The sequence below is a fragment of the Aotus nancymaae genome, unplaced genomic scaffold, assembly GCF_030222135.1.
Source record: "Aotus nancymaae isolate 86718 unplaced genomic scaffold, 86718_ANA_hifiasm-v0.15.2.pri h1tg000032l_0, whole genome shotgun sequence".
NCBI classification, from domain to species: domain Eukaryota; kingdom Metazoa; phylum Chordata; class Mammalia; order Primates; family Aotidae; genus Aotus; species Aotus nancymaae.
Genome location: NW_026988445.1, coordinates 19,641,254 through 19,659,043, shown reverse-complemented (window position 1 = coordinate 19,659,043; position 17,790 = coordinate 19,641,254). Strand labels below are relative to the sequence as shown.

The following is a 17,790-nucleotide window of genomic DNA, read 5'->3' as shown; positions in this document are numbered from 1 at the left end:
TTTGTGTTGGGCCTCATTCAAAGCCATCCCAGGCCACATGCGGCCTGCGGGACAGGGGTTGGACAAGCTTTCTCTAAGAGAACACATTGAAGCATATTTTTAAAAATATTATCTTGAATTGGAATTATCTTTGTGATCAGGCAGGGGCAGCCACCTCTTGGGCATATCTCATACATTTTGGCTATAATATGAATAGTGCTAACTCTCGACCTATTTTCTCCCTGAGGTCATTTTTAGGGCACTTATTCCACCGTGTGGAAGTCCTACTTCTCCAAGAGACTGTCTAGCACAGGAAGAATAAGTAGATCCAAAGCTTCAGGGTCTAAAGTGGGAAGGAGATGAAACATCTGTAGAAGAAAGTCTTCTGATGCCATTCTAGAGTCTGGGGAAAGGATCACAGATATTTCAAGAAATGCTTAAGAAAAATAAAGCCAGTCTTCCACATGCAGAAGAAGGAAGTAGAGGAGGCTGTGGGGGCTCAGGTGTGGAGAGGCCACTGAGAAGGCTTGTCTATGGATGCCTGTTTCCTTGACCGTCGGGGAGTGAAGATCATTGCTGGGCTGGGCCTGATGAGCCAGGCAAGGAGTTGGATGAGTGAGGACGCACTGCTCCATGGAAGTCCCTGTCCAGGCTCATGGACATGGTACAGCACTGCCACAGCTGGGGATGGCCTGCCAGCCAGGAAGGGAGTCAGCCTGCTAGTGATCTAGAAATAGACTCAGTCCCAAATGAACTGCCACGAGAGCAAAAGAAAAGACAGCTCTAGAATAAACCAAATGTGCTAGGTTGAGGGAATAGCTCTGGTCTGTGCCACTTAGTGTGAAAATGCAGAGACAAAGGAGGAAAATTAAAAACAAGAGTCCAGGGGGATTGGGTAAGATTTTAGATTTTAAATTTAATTTTACTGTCTATTTTTTCCTATCAATCTAGAAGGAAATCTGCCTTTGTTCATGACTCAACTATGGGATGTCCATAGAAGGAACAAGAAAACTCCTTAGAGAAAGGCATGAGAGCCCGGGATACCGAGAGGAGAAACACACTTACCATTTTGTAGACGCTGGTGCAGTTTGGCCACCTTTCTCTGCACACAGAGTCCTATGTTGTTTCTGAACAAACTGGGACCAGGTAAAGCATTCACGTTACTATATTTATCCCGAAACTGATTCAGCTGAATCGATTCCATTTTGGCTTTATATAGCTGCAACCCTCATCTAAATGAGAGGCTGATATTTCTGTTTGCCATGTAATTTTCATACCATATTCCAGCTATAGTTGCTATGGGGTTTCCCAAGCTCCTGTTTGCAGAACAGTCTCAGTTCCCACAGGGACAGTGACCATGAATGATGGCTTCCTTTATGTTTGTGATTATGGTGGCTACAAAGTGATGCTGGTCCACTGAATATGACCAAAATAAAATACAAATATTCTTTCCTGCCATTAATGCTAACCTATCTCCGCTATACCTAGAGGTTTCCCTTTCTAAGAGAAAAACATCGTGCAAGTAGAATTTCCAAGTTCCACCTGGCTCACAGACATGAAAACTAATTCATGTTCTGGAAAGGACATCTGAGGCTAACTGGACAACCCGCTTCTTCTCTGAAAATCCATATTTGATTCCTCCCAAGCCTGACGATTATAGGTGGGATGGAGAAGGGAGGTAGGGTGCATACATGGCTTGGTATCAAGCCAAGTTGATGGCACAAGTTGCTGGAAATGGAGAGGGAGTGGGGATCCCATACTGGAGATGAAAGAGGTGAGACTTCTAGGTCTCAGCAGAGTCCTGTTGGCCCTTTAAGGCCTCACGGCCAGGAGGTCACAACTTAGGTTGGTGTATCTTGGTTCTAATTAGACCAAGACAATTGGCCCCCAGGGCTGGTGAGCCTCATGATATTTTGAGACCAAAGACTATGCACTAATCTTCAGTGCTAAGAGATTCGGGCATAGTCTTTGATCTTAAAACAGCACAATATTGGCCAGGCATGGTGGTTCATACCTGTAATCCCAGCACTTTGAGAGGCCAAAGCGGATGGATTACCTGAGGTCAGGAGTTTGAGACCAGCCCGGCCAACATGGTGAAACCCCGTATCTACTAAAAATACAAAAATTAGCCAGGCATGGTGGCAAGTGTTTGTAATCCCAGCTACTTGGGAGGCTGAGGCAGGAGAATCCCTTGAACCCGGGAGGCGGAGGTTGCAGTGAGCCGAGATCGTGCCACTGTATTCCAGCCTGGGCAACAAGAGTGAAACTCCATCTCAAAAAACCAAACCAAATGAAAACAAAAAATACAGTACAATATCTCAGGCTCTGGCTGGCCCATGTATGCCCTTGATTGCAAGGGAACCCAAGACAGATGATGAACATGAATCCATTTCTGCCAGAGACCTTCCTCTTCTTGGTAAACAAATGGAGCACAGTCAACACTCTCTTGATTGACTCCCGCATAACTGACTGGGCCGTCTAATGCCCTTCATTCCTTCTGTTCACTGATGCTGCTGGCAGGCTACAGACGGGAGGGTGGCAGGTTACTTCCAGCACACTCAGGCCCTTCTGTTCCTATTGATTGAGTCACATACGAAGATTTAGCTTAACTTTTTTTTTTAGTTTAGAAAACTTTTAAACTAAGATGAATTATTTCTTTTGTAATTTCCCCCACTTCAGTTTTTCTATCTAGTTTTTTTTTTTTTCTATTTCAGTTTTTCTGGTGCTTCTTTTAGTTTGATATTGGACCCTTTGGTTAGATATTCTAATTTTCTTTTTCCCTTCCTTCTTTCTCTATCTTATTTTATGGGAGATTATCTTGACTTTAGATTCCAACTCTTCTATTACATTTTAAATATTGGTATCCTACATTTAATATTCAAAAGCAGTCTCTGCTCATGAGAAAATTATGGTATAATTGGGGAGATAACACTTTTCCTTCAATAGAAGGCAATGCAAGCTTAACATATTCACATATGAGATAGATGGTGTGGAATATAATGAAGCTATGGAATTACTGTCTAGTTAAGAGTCAGGCTGACTGGATAAGTCCTCATAAAATGTGGAATTTGAGCAGAATCTTGAAGGACTAAAGGATAGGTGGGATTTATATAAGTGTGTGTGTGGGGTGCGGGAGAGATCAAATCCTTGTAGAGATAAGAGAAGACAGTGTATCTATGAAACAAGAACAAATGGCTATTAAAAAGGAAATAATCTTGGAAATTAAATATATAATTAAAAATTTAAAATCAATAGACACTTTGGGAGGCCAAGACGGGTGGATCACTTGAGGTCAGGAGTTTGAGGCCAGCCTGGCCAACATGGTGAAACCCTGCCTCTACTAAAAAGAATACAAAAATTAGCCAGGTATGGTGGTGCGCACCTGTATTCTTAGCTACCTGGAGGCTGAGGCACGAAAATCGCTTGAATCTTGGAGGAGAAGGTTGCAGTGAGCCAAGATTGTGCCACTGCACTCCAGTCTGGGCAACAGAGCAAGACTCCATCTCAAAAAAAAATTAATAAAAAGTTGAAATATAAAGTCAAAATAATCTCCCATAAAATGAGAGAGAGGGGAATAAAGAAAGGAGTGATAAAATTAGAAGATTAAACCAGAAAGTCCAATATCAAACTAAAAGAAACTCCAGAAAGAGCATACAGAAAAAAACGAAGTGGAGAAAATTACAAAATAAATCACTCAAGACAGTTTCTCAGAACGGAAAGACATGAATCTTCATAATGGAAGGGGCCACCAAGTACCAACAACATGAATAAAGAAAGAACCACAACAAGGCACCTACTTGTAAAATAAAGGTATAAAGAGAAGACCTAAAATCACCCAAGAGAAATAAAACAAGCAAGGTCAAGGAATAGGAAATTATAATTGCACCAGACACCACCAAAACAATCATGGCACAATACATGAACATTTCTGAAGGAAAATTTTTTTCCAGCCAGAATTCTATCACCAGTCAATTATCAATCAAAGGTGGAGGTGGACTGAAGCCATTTTCAGTCATGCAGTCCTCAACAGCGATGTCTCCCAAGCCACTGGAGGACAGTCTGCACCAAAGCGAGGGTGCAGACCAAGGAGGAGAAACACGTGCAGCTGGAAGCAGGCCAGCTCCACACGGGCAAGCGAGAAAGTGGGTCCCAGCACCAGCAGCGTGCTCTGCTGCAGACCAGGAACCGCAGAAGGCTCCTGGAGGAAATTCTCCAAGGAAGTCTTGTGATTAAGCAAGAACAGGGAAAACAGTGATAGGCTTTTGAGGTGGCAGAGTGTTTAGGGGAAAAAAATAGCAATCAGTACATGGAAATCAAGATGAATGAGACAAAAGAGGGAAATATTATTGGCAGGAGAAATGACGGGTTTTTCACAAAAGGAGGTGGCGTCAGTGAACAACATTATGTGTGCTTGTGATAATGCAAACACTATTAACCAAAAATTGGGATACCATTAGGTTGAGGGTAGGGAAGAAAGGGTGGGGTGAGATAGAAATCAGAGGATGTCTGTATTTAAGAAACACTGAGATAAGAATTTAATTGCGCTAAATTGGGATAAATACCAGGGCAAAGCATCCGCAAGAACTGAGAGTGGCTGAGAGTAGGCAGATGTGGAGCTGGAAGAAGTTGCTCCTTTTTACCATAATTCTTTTACTACTATTTTGCTTTTCCAAAGTATGTGCATGCATTAAATTGCTAAAATTAAGTTGATTAAAAACTCATAAGAGAGAGGTAAAGTTTCTGTGGTTGAAGCGCAAACATGGGCACTCAGACAGCTTTGAGGGGTGCAGTTTGAAAACCACAGACAGAAAGAGAAGCCCTGCAATTAACAGTGAAGGATGCCATAGCTCAGACAGGCTAAAAGAGCCGCGTGAGTTCAAACAGATGCCAGCAGCGGAGCCAAACCTGCAGCCTGGGCTTGTTCCTTAGTGCACACTCTCATCAGCCTCTCATCCTCTCTCTCTTTTTTCACTTTTTAAAAATTTTTTTTGAGACAGAGTCTCACTCTGTCATCTAGGCTGGAGTGCAGTGGCACGATCTTGGCTCACTGCAACCTTCGCCTCCCGGGTTCAATCGATTCTCCTGCCTCAGCCTCTTGAGTAGCTGGGATTACAGGCGTGCACCACCGTGCCTGGCTAATTTTTGTATTTTTAGTAAAGACGGTGTTTCACCATGTTGGCCAGGCTGGTCTCAAGTTCCAGACCTCAAGTGATCCGCCCACCTCAGCCTCCCAAAGTGCTGGGATTGCAGGAGAGAGCCACCGTGCCCTGCCTCATCCTCTTTTTTCTGTACCCCTTTCATCACCATTTAAATATGTCTAAGCCTTTCCAACGTTAACATACCCCTGTATAGAAGCAAGCCTCTCGCCCAGCCCTTTCCTCTCTTTCCCTTTTTCACAGCCAGGCTGTTCAGAATAGCCATCTACGCTCACGTTCTCCATGACCTTGCCTTGCTCAGTGTCTAGCTGCTCTAGTCCACGCCTGCTCCCCACACTCACTTAAACCCCTGGACCAGCCGTGAATGACCTGCACGTTGCCAATTCCAGCAGCACTTCTGGGTGTTCATCTTACTCTTGGAAACCTCTGATATTTGATTGTCCCTCCCTGAAGCATCCTTGTGGCTTCCAACTCAGCACACTCCCTAAAGTTTCCTCTGACCTCTCCACGCCCTTCTAGATTTTCTCTGTAGGCCTTCCTTAGTATTTTCTTTTATTATTATTATTATTTATTCTAAAAACAAAACCCTGGAATACATGTGCAGAACGTGCAGGTTTGTTACATGGCATGCATGTGCCATGGTGGTTTGCTGCACCTATTGACCTGCCCTCTAAGTTCCCTCCCCTCGTCTCTCACCCCACAACAGGCCTTGGTGTGTGTTGCTCCCCTCTCTGTGTCCACGTGTTCTCAGTGTTCAACTCCCACTTATGAGTGAGAACATGTGGTGTCTGGTTTTTTGTTCCTGTGTTAGTTTGCTGAGGATGATGGCTTCCATGTTCCTGCAAAGGACATGATCTCATTCCTTTTTATGGCTGCATAGTATTCCATGTATATATGTACCACATTTTCTTTATCTAGTCTATCATTGATGGGCATTTGGGTTGGTTCCATGTCTTTGCTATTGTAAATAGTGCTGCAATAAACATACATGTGCATGTATCTTTTTAGTACAATGCTTTATATTCATTTGTGTATATACTCAGAAATGGGATTGCTGGGTCAAATGGTATTTCTGGTTCTAGATCCTTGAGGCATCGCCACACTGTCTTCCACAACCATTGAACTAATTTACATTCCCACCAATAGTGTAAAAGCGTTCCTATTTCTCCACAGCCTCTCCAGTGTCTATTGTTTCCTGACTTCTTAATAATCGCTATTCTAACTGGCGTGAGATGGTATCTCACTGTGGTTTTGATTTGCATTTCTCTGATGATCAGTGATGTTGAGCTTTCTTTTCATACGTTGTTGGCCGTGTAAATGTCTTCTTTCGATAAGTGTCTGTTTATATCCTTTCCCACTCTTTTGATGGGGTTGTCTTTTTCTTGTACATATGTTTAAATTCCTTGTAAATTCTGGATATTAGACCTCTGTCAGATGGGTAGATAGCAATTCTACACTGAACACGCCCAATTTCGTCTGTTCTTTGGTATTTTCTTAAGGTTCTCTTCTTTTCAACCTACAAATAGTCACTGAGCAATGTCATCTATTGTTATGGTTTTAAAGCCAAGCTGACGACTCTTTAATCAAGACACTTTAAAAAATCTGACACCACCCTTGTTTGAGGCATTCCCAGATGCCTCAAAATTCAGCCTTCCTAAATAAACTCAGTATCTTTCCTCTGCTTCCTCAATCCCGAGATGCTACCATGATTCATGTTTCTACCTGGGCCAGATACTTAGGAATCATTCTTAGCTTCTCCTTTTTCCTCTTCACATCTAATTTAGCACCATACTCTATAGATTATTTCTACTAAATATTTTAGTCTCATGGCCAGTACCCTGGACGATGCCCTTATTCTCTCTCACTTAAACTGCTGCCCCTGGAGTCTAGTTAAGCTTCTCCTTCACTGCTGTCCCTTCTTCAATCCAATTTGTTCCATTTTCCACACTACACTCAGAGAGATCCTCCTCTGCCCTGGCCTTCCTTTAGGATAATGGCCAACCTCTTTGGTTGGTTAATTTCCATCAATTACGTATCAGCTCATATATCCCATTCAGTGAAGTGTTCCTAACACATGGTCCCATAATGCCCTGTCTTCCTCATCATAATGTACAGGACCCTTACTGTAATTGCACTTTATTGTAATAGCAACTTATTTAATTGTCTGTCTTCTTCACTAGAACATACACTCTGTGTGGTTGTTACACTTTTGCTTCATATTATATCCTCATAGCCTAGCATATAATACATGTTCACAAATAATTTTTTTACAGAAGGCATGCACTTATTCCTTTATGGAGGACCAGAAGTTTTTCAAACGATGATGCATAGGACCATTTGTCTTAAAAATCCCAGGGCGCTTTAAAAAATACAATTGCTTGGATTTGACCCTAGACATACTCAATCATACTGTCCAGTGAGGGGCCGAGCATTTTGTAGAGAATGGTGCAGTTTATATGCAGGATGCATTCTTGACAGCATGCCATAATTCAAAATTTACAAATTCTTGACGAGTTTTCCCCCTGTAGCACTGTGTTTCTCTTCGTCAGCCAGTTAATGTTAACACCATTACCTGGTAATTACATTCACTCAGCCTTCCAGAATTGGTATTGTGATTCTTGTTTAACTTCTAAAATCTCAGAGGAGTCACATTATTTGAAATTTTATGCATACATAAAACATGTCATAGTTGTATTTTGTTACTATAAATTTGCATTAAAATATAAACTTCACTGTATTTAAAAAAAAAGTTTCCAGATGATTTTCATGCACGAATTTGAATTCAAAGCTTCATGCTCTTTTCTCTCTTTCTGTTTTCTTCCTCTCTTTTAAAAAGTTCTTTTAAATTTTTAATTGTGGTAAAATACATATAACATAACATTTACAATCTTAACAATTTCTTTCTTTCTTTTTTTTTTTTTTTGAGACGGAGTCTTAATTTTTGTCTTTTTAGTAGAGATGGGGTTTTGTTATGTTGGCCAGGCTGGTCTCAAACTCCTGACCTCAGGTGATCTGCCCACCTTGGCCTTTCAAAGTGCTGGAATTACAGGTGTGAGCCACTGCACCCAGCCCAGTCTTAACAATTTCTAAGTGTATAGGTCAGTAGTGTGAAGTACATTCACACTGGAGTGCAACTAATCCTAAAACTTTTCCGTTTGCAAAACTGAAACTCTGTAATCATTTAAAGACTCCCCATTTCTCCCCTTCCCCAGTCCCTAGCAGCCTCCATTCTACTTTCTGTCTCTATTAATTTGACTACTCTAGTCACCTCATATAAGGGGAATTAGGCAGTATTTATCCTTTTGTGACTGGTTTATTTCACTTAGCATGTCTTCAAGGTTCATTCAAATTATAGCATGTGTCAGTGTCAGAATTTCCTTCCTTCTTAAGGCTGAATAATGTTTCATTTTATGTATATGCCATGTTTTGTTTATCCATTCATCTACTGATGGACACACAGGCTGCTTCCACCTCTTCGCTATTGTGAATAATGCTGTTATGAACATGGGTGTACAAATATCACTTTGGATGCTGCTTTTAATTCTGTTGTCCATATACCCAAAAGTAGAAATTGCTGAATCATATGATAATTCTACTTTTAATTTTTTGAGGAGCTGTTATGTTTTGCATAGCAGCTGCACTATTTTACATTCCACAAACAACACAAACGCATTCTAATTTCTCCACATCCTCACCAACACTTCTTATTTTCTGTTTTTATTTTTATTTTTGGGGAGTAGCCATCATAACGGGTGTGGATATCTCATTGTGGTTTTGATTCAGATTTCCCTAATCAATGAGCACCTTTTCATGTGCTTGGTGGCCATTTGTATATCATCTTGGGAGAATATTTACTCAAGTCCTTTGCCTGTTTTAAATTTGTTTTCATTGCTGTTGTTGAGTTGTAGAAGTTCTTTATATATTCTGGATATTAACTCCTCACAGATATATGATTTGCAAATATTTTTCTCTTTCCATAGGTTAAAGGTAGAAATCCAACTTCATTTTTTGAATGTGGATATTCAGGTTTTCCAACATAATTTCTTGAAAAACATTGACCTTTCCCCATTGAATGGTCTTGACACTGATTTTGAAAATCATTTGGTCATAGATACAAGGGTTTATTTCTGGGCTCTCTATTCCAGCCCATTCTTCTGCACGTCCATCTTCATGCCAGTACTACACTGTTTTCATTACTATGAATTTTAATACATTTTGGAAGTATGAGGTCCCCAATTTTGTTCTTCTTTTTAAGATTGTTTTGGCTATTTGGAGTCTCTTGAGATTCCATATGAATTTTAGGATAAATTTCTCTGTTTCTGTGAAAAATGCTGTTAGGACTTTGATAGGGATTTCATTAAATCTGTAGATTGCTTTGAGTAATACTGATGTCATAACAATATTAAGTCTTCTAATCCATGAACACTGGGTGTTTTTCCATTTGTCCACGTTGTTTAGAATTTCTTTCAGTAATATTTTGTTGTTTTCAATATGTCAGTCTTTCACCTCCTTAGTTAAGTTTATTGCTAAGTATTTTATTATTTTTAATGCTATTGCAAGTGGAATTGTTTTATTTTCTTTCCTTTTTAGAAAATAATTTTAAAAATTGAAGTAAAGTATAACATACATTTAAGTATACAGATTAAGGTGCACAGTTTAATTTTTATAAAGTGAAATCATACATGTAACTCCATCTCTATCAAGATATGGAATATACCAGCTCTCCAGAACTTTCCTTTGTGTCTTCTCCAAGTCAGTACCTATCCTCAAATATAATCATTATGTTGACTTCTATCTCTATAGTTTACTTTTTACTTTATTTATTTAATTATTTTTTGAGACAGAGTTTTGCTCTTGTCGCCCATACTGGAGGGCAATGGTGTGATCTTGGCTCACTGCAGCCTCTGCTTCCTGAGTTCAAGCAATTCTCCCACCTCAGCCTCCCAAGTAGCTGGGACAATATGTGCCTGGCACCACACTTGGCTAATTTTTGTATTTTTAGTAGAGATGAAGTTTCATCATGTTGGCCAGGCTGGTCTCCAATTCCTGACCTCAGGCATGAGCCACTATGCCTGGCTATTTTTTATTTTGTAAAGATGGAATTATACATTTTTTACTCTTTTGTGCCTTTTTTTGCTCAATATTATATGTGAGAGTCATCCATGTTGTTGTAGGTAGCAGTATTTCACTTGCTATGTAGCATCTAATAACACAATTTATTTACCCATTCTACAGTTGATGGACATTGAGGGGCTTAGAATATAAATAATGCTGCTATAAACATTTATGAATATATGTGTTTAGTCTGGGTATATATCAAAAAGTGAAAATACAAGATTAGAGACTATGTACATGTTCAGCTTTAGAAATAGTATCAAATCGTTTTTTAAAGTACTTGCACCCATTTATACTACATTTTTTTTTTTAAAGCAGAGTCTGTCTGTCACCTAGGCTGGAGTACAGTGGTACAATCTCAGCTCACTGCAACATCTGCCTCCCAGGTTCAAGCAATTATCATACTTCAGCCTCCCGAGTGTCTGGGATTACACACATGTGCCACCAGGTCTTGCTAAGTTTTGTATTTTTAGTAGAGATGGGGTTTTGCCATGTTGGCCAGGCTGGTCTCAAACTCCTGGCCTCAGGTGATCTGCCTGCCTCAGCCTCCCAAAGTTCTAGGATGACAAGTGTGAACCATGACAGCCTATCATTAATCTTTTAATTGAAATTTTAATCTGTTTACATTTAACTTAACTACTGCTATATTTGGGTTTAATTCTATCATCTATCTTTTCTATTTGCCTCATAAACATTTTTATTTTTTTATTTGAGTTTTTTGCCTTTTTGTGGGTTAACCAAATTTAAAAATGATTCCATCTCTTCCATATTAGCTTGTTATAAATACATTTTAAAAATTACCCCTCCAGTGGTAGATATTACAATATGTACTCTTGACTTATTAGAATATATTTTATTTGATAATTTTGTCACTTCTTGGATAATACAAAGGCCAACACTAATTCCATCCAATACTTCTATGTCATATTTTAGGCTGGTATTGTCATGAGTTTTTATTCTACATATTTTTGAAATTCTCTAACATGTTATTACTGCTGTTTTAGACAGTCAGTATTCATTTATATTCAACCACATATTTACTATTTGTAAAGCTCATCATTTCCTCCTCAACTGCTGTGCTTCCCTCTGAGATAATTTTTTTTTTTTCTGTCTGAAGAGTCTATTTAAAGTATTACTTCTTGCGTGGGTCTGTTTTCATAAAAATATCTTTATTTTTGTCTTCACTTTTTAAGGGACATTTTCATTAGTCTTAGAATTCCAGGTTGATAATCATTTTCCTTCCATCCTTTGAAGATATTTTTCCATTGTCTTCTAGCTTCCAGTTTTTTCTGTAGAAAAGTCAGTTGTAAATTCTAATTTTTGCTCTTTTGATGACAATGAATTGTTTTTCCTCTGGCTTCTTTTTTTTTTTTTTTAACATTTTGTATCTACTCAGAAGATTTGCTATGATGTGGCAAGTTGACTTTTTTGTTTGTTTTTCTTTTTTGTGATGAAAGGAGAGCTTGGGAATTATAAAGCTTGAATCCACGGTTTGATGTCTTCCATTAGTTTTGGAAAATTCTTGGCCAATATACACTCTCCCCTCTACTCCTGGGACTCCAATTATACACATACAAGACCTTTTCACTGTGCCCATATATATGTATCTTATGCTTCTTTCTGAATTTCCACCTTTTTTTCCATCTGTGCTCCAATCTGAATATTTGCTAATGACCTAATTTCCATTTCATGAATCATCTCTTTTGTTGTATCAGACCTTCTGTTAAACCTACCTACAGATTCTTAATTTCTGTTATGTTTTTCATTACTAGGCTATCCATTTGATTATTCTTTATAAATTTCAGTTCTCTGGTGAAATTCTTCATATTTTCAGTACTCTGTTGAATATATTAATCACAGTTATTTTACAGTCTGCATCTGATAACTCAAAACCAAGGGAAATCTCTGGATCTGCTTCTAATTTCTATTTTATTTTATTTTTATTTTTTTGTTTTTGGTCATCTAGTTATTTCCTGGCCAGCTTTATTATTTTTTATTGATGAAAGTCTGTGTATAAAAAATTGTAGGGCTCTGAATGATGTCATTTTCTTCTAGTGTAGATTTAATTTTTTCTGGCATGAAGATCACCTTGACTGGCTCATATTAGTCAATTTCTGTTTTTCCCTCTTTACTCTTAGGTCGTAGAACTTTCGTTGGTCTCAACTAAAAGTACCGGTTGTTTACCAGGACTTCTCCCACTTGGTGGGTTTGAACCCTGGTTTTTCTCTCCAGGACTATGAAACTACTAAAGTCTTTGCGTTGGTGGATGCCTATTCTATTTGGTTCATCTTTGTCTGATCCCAAACATTCACAGTTTGGGTATCAGTCAATGCCTTGAGGGGTAACTGCACATGGAATTTAGTTTGACTTCTGTTGAGTTCTTCTACTCTCTGATCCTGCATCAATCTTAATCTGTGGCTAGGTTGTCAGCCTTGAATTTCTAGCTTTTTGTCCTCCCAGTCTAATGAGTGCCATAAGTTCCATGCTGCTGGTTTCTGCTTGGCTTCTATGACACACTCTGTGACCTGGAGAATATTATAAGAAGACGAAGCACACAGCTGCTCTCCTGTGTGCCCCTTCACTCTGGATCTTAGTGCTGCAAGTCCTGGCTCTATTGGTTGCTCTCTGATGCCCACAAACAATTTTTTATTTTCTTCAACTTTTATAATTCTTCTCAAAGGAAGTGTTAGTCTGATTTACTCTGTCAAAGAATTTCCTACTTTATTAAAGCTGCCAAATTTTAGAAGCTGAAAGGAGGTTCTGAAATGACCTTGGTTAGGTGATTAGAAAAATGTTATAATAGTGGCAAATTGATCATTCCTGGGCCCCAATCTGGAGATGTTGTTTCAGTAGGTCTGGAATGGGGCACAGACATTTATATATTTTAAAATAAACTTAGGAGATTCTGATGCCTATCCAGGTAGATCACCATCTCTGAAAATGTGTCTGAGGAACACTTGTGCCACCTGGGGCACTTGTTAACACTTTGTCTAAGCCACTATCATTTCTTTCCAAGATTATTGTTATCCTTGCTTCTACCTTTGTCTCTTTTTATAAACATAAATTAGGCCATGTTATTTTTTGCTCAAAAACTTTCATTGGCTTCCCATCTTATTTAAAGTAAAAAATGTAAATCTGGGGGAAGATTTGTACATGGTTCTTTTTCTCACCCCTTGAGATCTCTGACCAAATGTCAGAGAGATCATCCCAGACACCCTCCATAAAATAGTAACTACACTACCTCAATCACTATCAGCACATCTTAATGCCCCATTTCTTTATCACTTACGCTGTCATTCTCTGAGATGTCACATATTTACATTTTTCAAAAAAACTGTCTTTATTGAAGTATGATTGTCATAAAAAAGGCAGTGCATATTTAATATATACAACTTGATGAGTTTGGGGGTAAGTATATACCATGAAACTAACTCCACAATTAATGCCACAAATATATCCATCACCTCCAAAGTTTCCCCAGCCCTTTTTTGTGTGTTAAGAACACTTAACCTAAGATTTACCCTCTTAGCACATATTTAAGTATATGCTACAGTATTAGTAATTATAGGCACTGTGCTGTACAGAAGAGCTCTAGGACTTATTCACCTTGCATAACTTTGCACTCTTTAACTCGTCCCTGTTTTCTGCCCCTTATCCTGTAGCAGCTACCATTATACTCTTTACTTCTATGAGTTTAACTCTTGTTTTTGAGACAGGATCTTGCTTTGTGGCCTAGGCTGGAGTGCAGTGGCACGATCATGGCTCACTGCAGCCTCAGTCTCCAGGGCTCAAGCAATCTTCCCACCTTGGCCTCTCAAAGAACTAAGATTACAGGCATAAGCCAGGGAGCCTGGCCAAGTTTAACTATTTTAACTATTGCCTTACATTAGTGGGATCATGTCGTATTTGCCCTTCTGTGTCTGGCTTATTTCACTTAGCATAATATACCCTAAGTCCATCTACGTTGCCCAGACGGCAGGATTTTCTTCTTTTGTAAGGCTGAGTAGTCTTCCATCTTGTATATATATCACACTTTATCCATTCATCCATCAGTAAACATTGAAGCTTGCTAGTGTGAATCATGCTGCAGTAACATGGGAGTGCAGACATTATCTCTTTAACATACTGATTTCAATTCCTTTGTATATATACCCAGTAATGGGATTTCTGCATCATATGGTAGTTCTATTATTTGATCTATTTTGAGGTATCGCCATACCTCAAAAAACAGTGGCTGCACCCGTTTTCATTCCTACAACCTGTGTACAAGGTTCCCTTTTCTCCATATTATCTCTGACACTTGTTATCTTTTGTTTTCGACAGTAGCCATTCTAACAGATGTGAGGCGGCATCTCATTGAAGTTTTGATTTGTATTTCGCTAATGATTAGTGATGCCAAGCATCTTTTCATATACCTGTTGGCCATTTGTATATCTTCTTTGGAGAAATGTCTATTGAGGTCCTTTGCCCATACAGTTTTTTAAATTGTCTGTGTTCATCCACCAAAATATAAGTAGGCAAATATTTCATTAAAAGAAAACGTTAAGTTCAAGGCATTTGCAGCCCATAAGAAATTTTAGTTTCTGGGATCTTCCCTTGAGGAGTGGCCCAGCCTGAGCGATGAGGTCTTGGAGAGGGAACGTGGAGAAGCACAGACTGCATATATGTCTCACTAACTAGGAGTTTTACAGCCTCCCCCACAGGAATCTGTTCTTTGGGGACCAGCTGGTTATTTTGCATGCTCAATCAAACAGCAGAGGTATCTGAGAAGTGCTGAGAGTGTGCCTGTTCCTGAAGCATTGCTGGTCCACAGGGCCCCTAGCCAACTTGCTAGGTTCATAGTGAAGTGATTCTGTGCTCTATGACAAAGGTGAAGATGGAAGCAGCAAAGACAGAGATGACTGACAGCCTCCATTTATGTTTGGATACTAAGATGGCAAGTGAAGCAGTCTGGCTACCTAGGAAGGATGGACCTCCTGAACTGCTGCACATTTCCTTCCAATCTGAAATAGCCTTTCCATATCAGAAACCATTCTGCCTATTCTAAAGAGTTCATTAATATTTTGCATGGAATAGCCCGGGCATGGTGGCTCACACCTGTACTCTTAGCACTTTGGGAGGCTGAGGCGGGGGGCTGGGATCACCTGAGGTTGGGAGTTCGAGACCAGTCTGACCAACATGGAGAAACCCTGTCTCTACTAAAAATACAAAATTAGCCGGACATAGTGGCATATGCCTGTAATCTCAACTACTTGGGAGGCTGAGGCAGGAGAATCACTTGAACCTGGGAGGCAGAGGTTGCGGTGAGCTGAGATCATGCCATTGCATTCCAGCCTGGGCAAGAAGAGCAAAACTTTGTCTCAAAAAAAAAAAAAAAATACCGCATGGAGTAAAGCTACTCTGAATACCTTTGTTTATGATAGTCCACTTAACCCAATGAGGTTACACACAGGTTTTTTTTGAAGCAGAAAGACCCCACAGGACCATCTCTTGCAAGATGTGATGTTTTGCTGTGGAGGCAGGAGATGAAGAACAAGCTGGAGATGGGCTCTACTGACAGCTGTTAGTGCTGAAATGGAACAGGCGGCTCAGGAGAGTGTCAGCTTTCTGCTTTAACGAAGCGCATCCCTCCGCAAAACAGAAGGAAACAGCGCTCAACTGTTCAACAGGTCCCAGAAAATAACAGCTGCTGGCCTCTCACTTCTATATTGCGGCTTTTTCACAACTTCCACATCAGCGATGACGGGGTTTGAGTTTCACTAAACTGTCAAGAGATGAACCAGGAATACATTTCTATAACACATGATCCAACTGCATTTTTATCCCAGAGTGGAGAAGGCACAGCAGAGCGTGTGGAGAAGACACAGCAGAGTGTGTGGATCTTTACTTGGCTCCTTCAAAAGAAGTCGAAACTCAGGCTCGGTGAGAACAGTGGAGCAATAATACCAGATCTGAGGGTGCCCGCCAGAGCCCCAGAATGAGACTCCAGAGCTGTGGCAGGTACCTGTGTTCATCTGCTGGCTGGTCTGACTTTCTTCCCTGGGGATGGTCATTTGTTTGGGGCTTTGCAGTGATAGAAAAGAGTATATATATATATATATATATATATATATATATATATATATATATATATATCTCGCTATGAAAAAGAATTTTCCAATAATTAAACAAGAAAAGAAGCTGAATTTCAAAGCTGGGCTTGCTTTTGTATCCCACACCACTTTTCAGGGATCTGGGATTCTATCAGTGTGAAAAGACATTTGACAAGATTTCCTAAAGACCTTGGGTGAGCAGCCCTCCCTCTCAAGCCCAGCCTGGCTCCCATGCTTGCAATTGAGAGACTGACACTTGAGAACTGGCCTGACCAACGTGCTCTTTGCATTTGCCGCCATGAAAGGCAATGGGAATTGGATATACATCAGTGGGCAGAATGGCAATCTTCAGAGCCCAAGCTTTGCAAGGGAGCAATGCAGCATCTAATGAGACATTTCATACAGCTACCCCACAGATGTTCAAGAACAGTATAATGGAATAGCTTAATTATCTTATGGGGATTCCAAAAGGCCTTCGGCCCGACTTTAGTCCCTTCATCACTCATGTTAAAGTACTTGCTGTCCTTGGCCTTTCTCAGAGAAGCAGGAACAATATCTTGTCCTAGTGATCTGTCACTAAAGCAGGCAACAGGAACACAGAGCTGCTGTCACAGGGCCCAGCTGGGACAGCGAGGCACAGAGAGGGGCACGCTTCCTCACTAGACAATGAAGACATTTCTCTGCACCTCGCTGAACTCAGTTTCTGCCTCAGGCCAAGCCTCATGGGCTTCAGAAGTTTGCGGATACCCTCCTGCTGCTGTCCCCTTCATAGAGTTACCGGCTCTCTCCTCTTCCAAGGCTTCCTTTTTGACTTTGGGCTCCCCCCAGGTACCCTGTAAATCTGCCGCCATAATACTCTGTGCCTACCTCCTTCACACCTCCACAGAGCTCCATCATTACTGTTTACATAGCTGTCTCTCCCAGCAGAGCACGATCTCCTCCTGGAAGAAGAAGCCTGTGTCTCAGTCACCTTTGTACCTTCCAGCATCTAGAGTGCATGACCCAAAAGAGGCAGTCAGGAAATATTTGTGAATAAATAAGTGGAACTCAGTGCTTGATGTTTAGGCAGATTTTGCCAACGTCAGCACATGTATACTGCCAGAAAGTTTAGCAAGTGGGTATCTTAAAACTGTGAACTATCAGTTGGCAGGGACATCAGAGCTCCGACTTTCTTACTTTAGATGTAGGAAAGCTCTGGCATGGATGTGATGCATTCCGCCCAGGGTGGTGGGGAGCTAGTTAGTAGCAGGGCTGAGTCTAGAACTAGGGGCTCCTGATTCAGTTCCTCACTCTCTGCATTTATTTTAGTGAAGCCTTAATTGTGGCTGATGTGCTGTATAAAGTGGAACAATCTTTACCAGAGAGTCGCTGGCCACCTACTCTCCTGGCCGAGACGGAGCCAGGAAACAGAGCCAAGGCTGCTGCAATGGTGGTTTCTTCACTGCTTA

At 40.3% G+C, this 17,790-nt stretch overlaps 1 protein-coding gene across 1 annotated transcript in view; it reads right to left on the bottom strand.

Annotated features, from left to right (window-relative positions):
- SLC35F3 (solute carrier family 35 member F3) overlaps positions 1 to 17,790 on the bottom strand; it is a 332,817-nt gene that overhangs the window by 16,613 nt on the left and 298,414 nt on the right. The gene's annotated exons all lie outside the window — the stretch shown is intronic.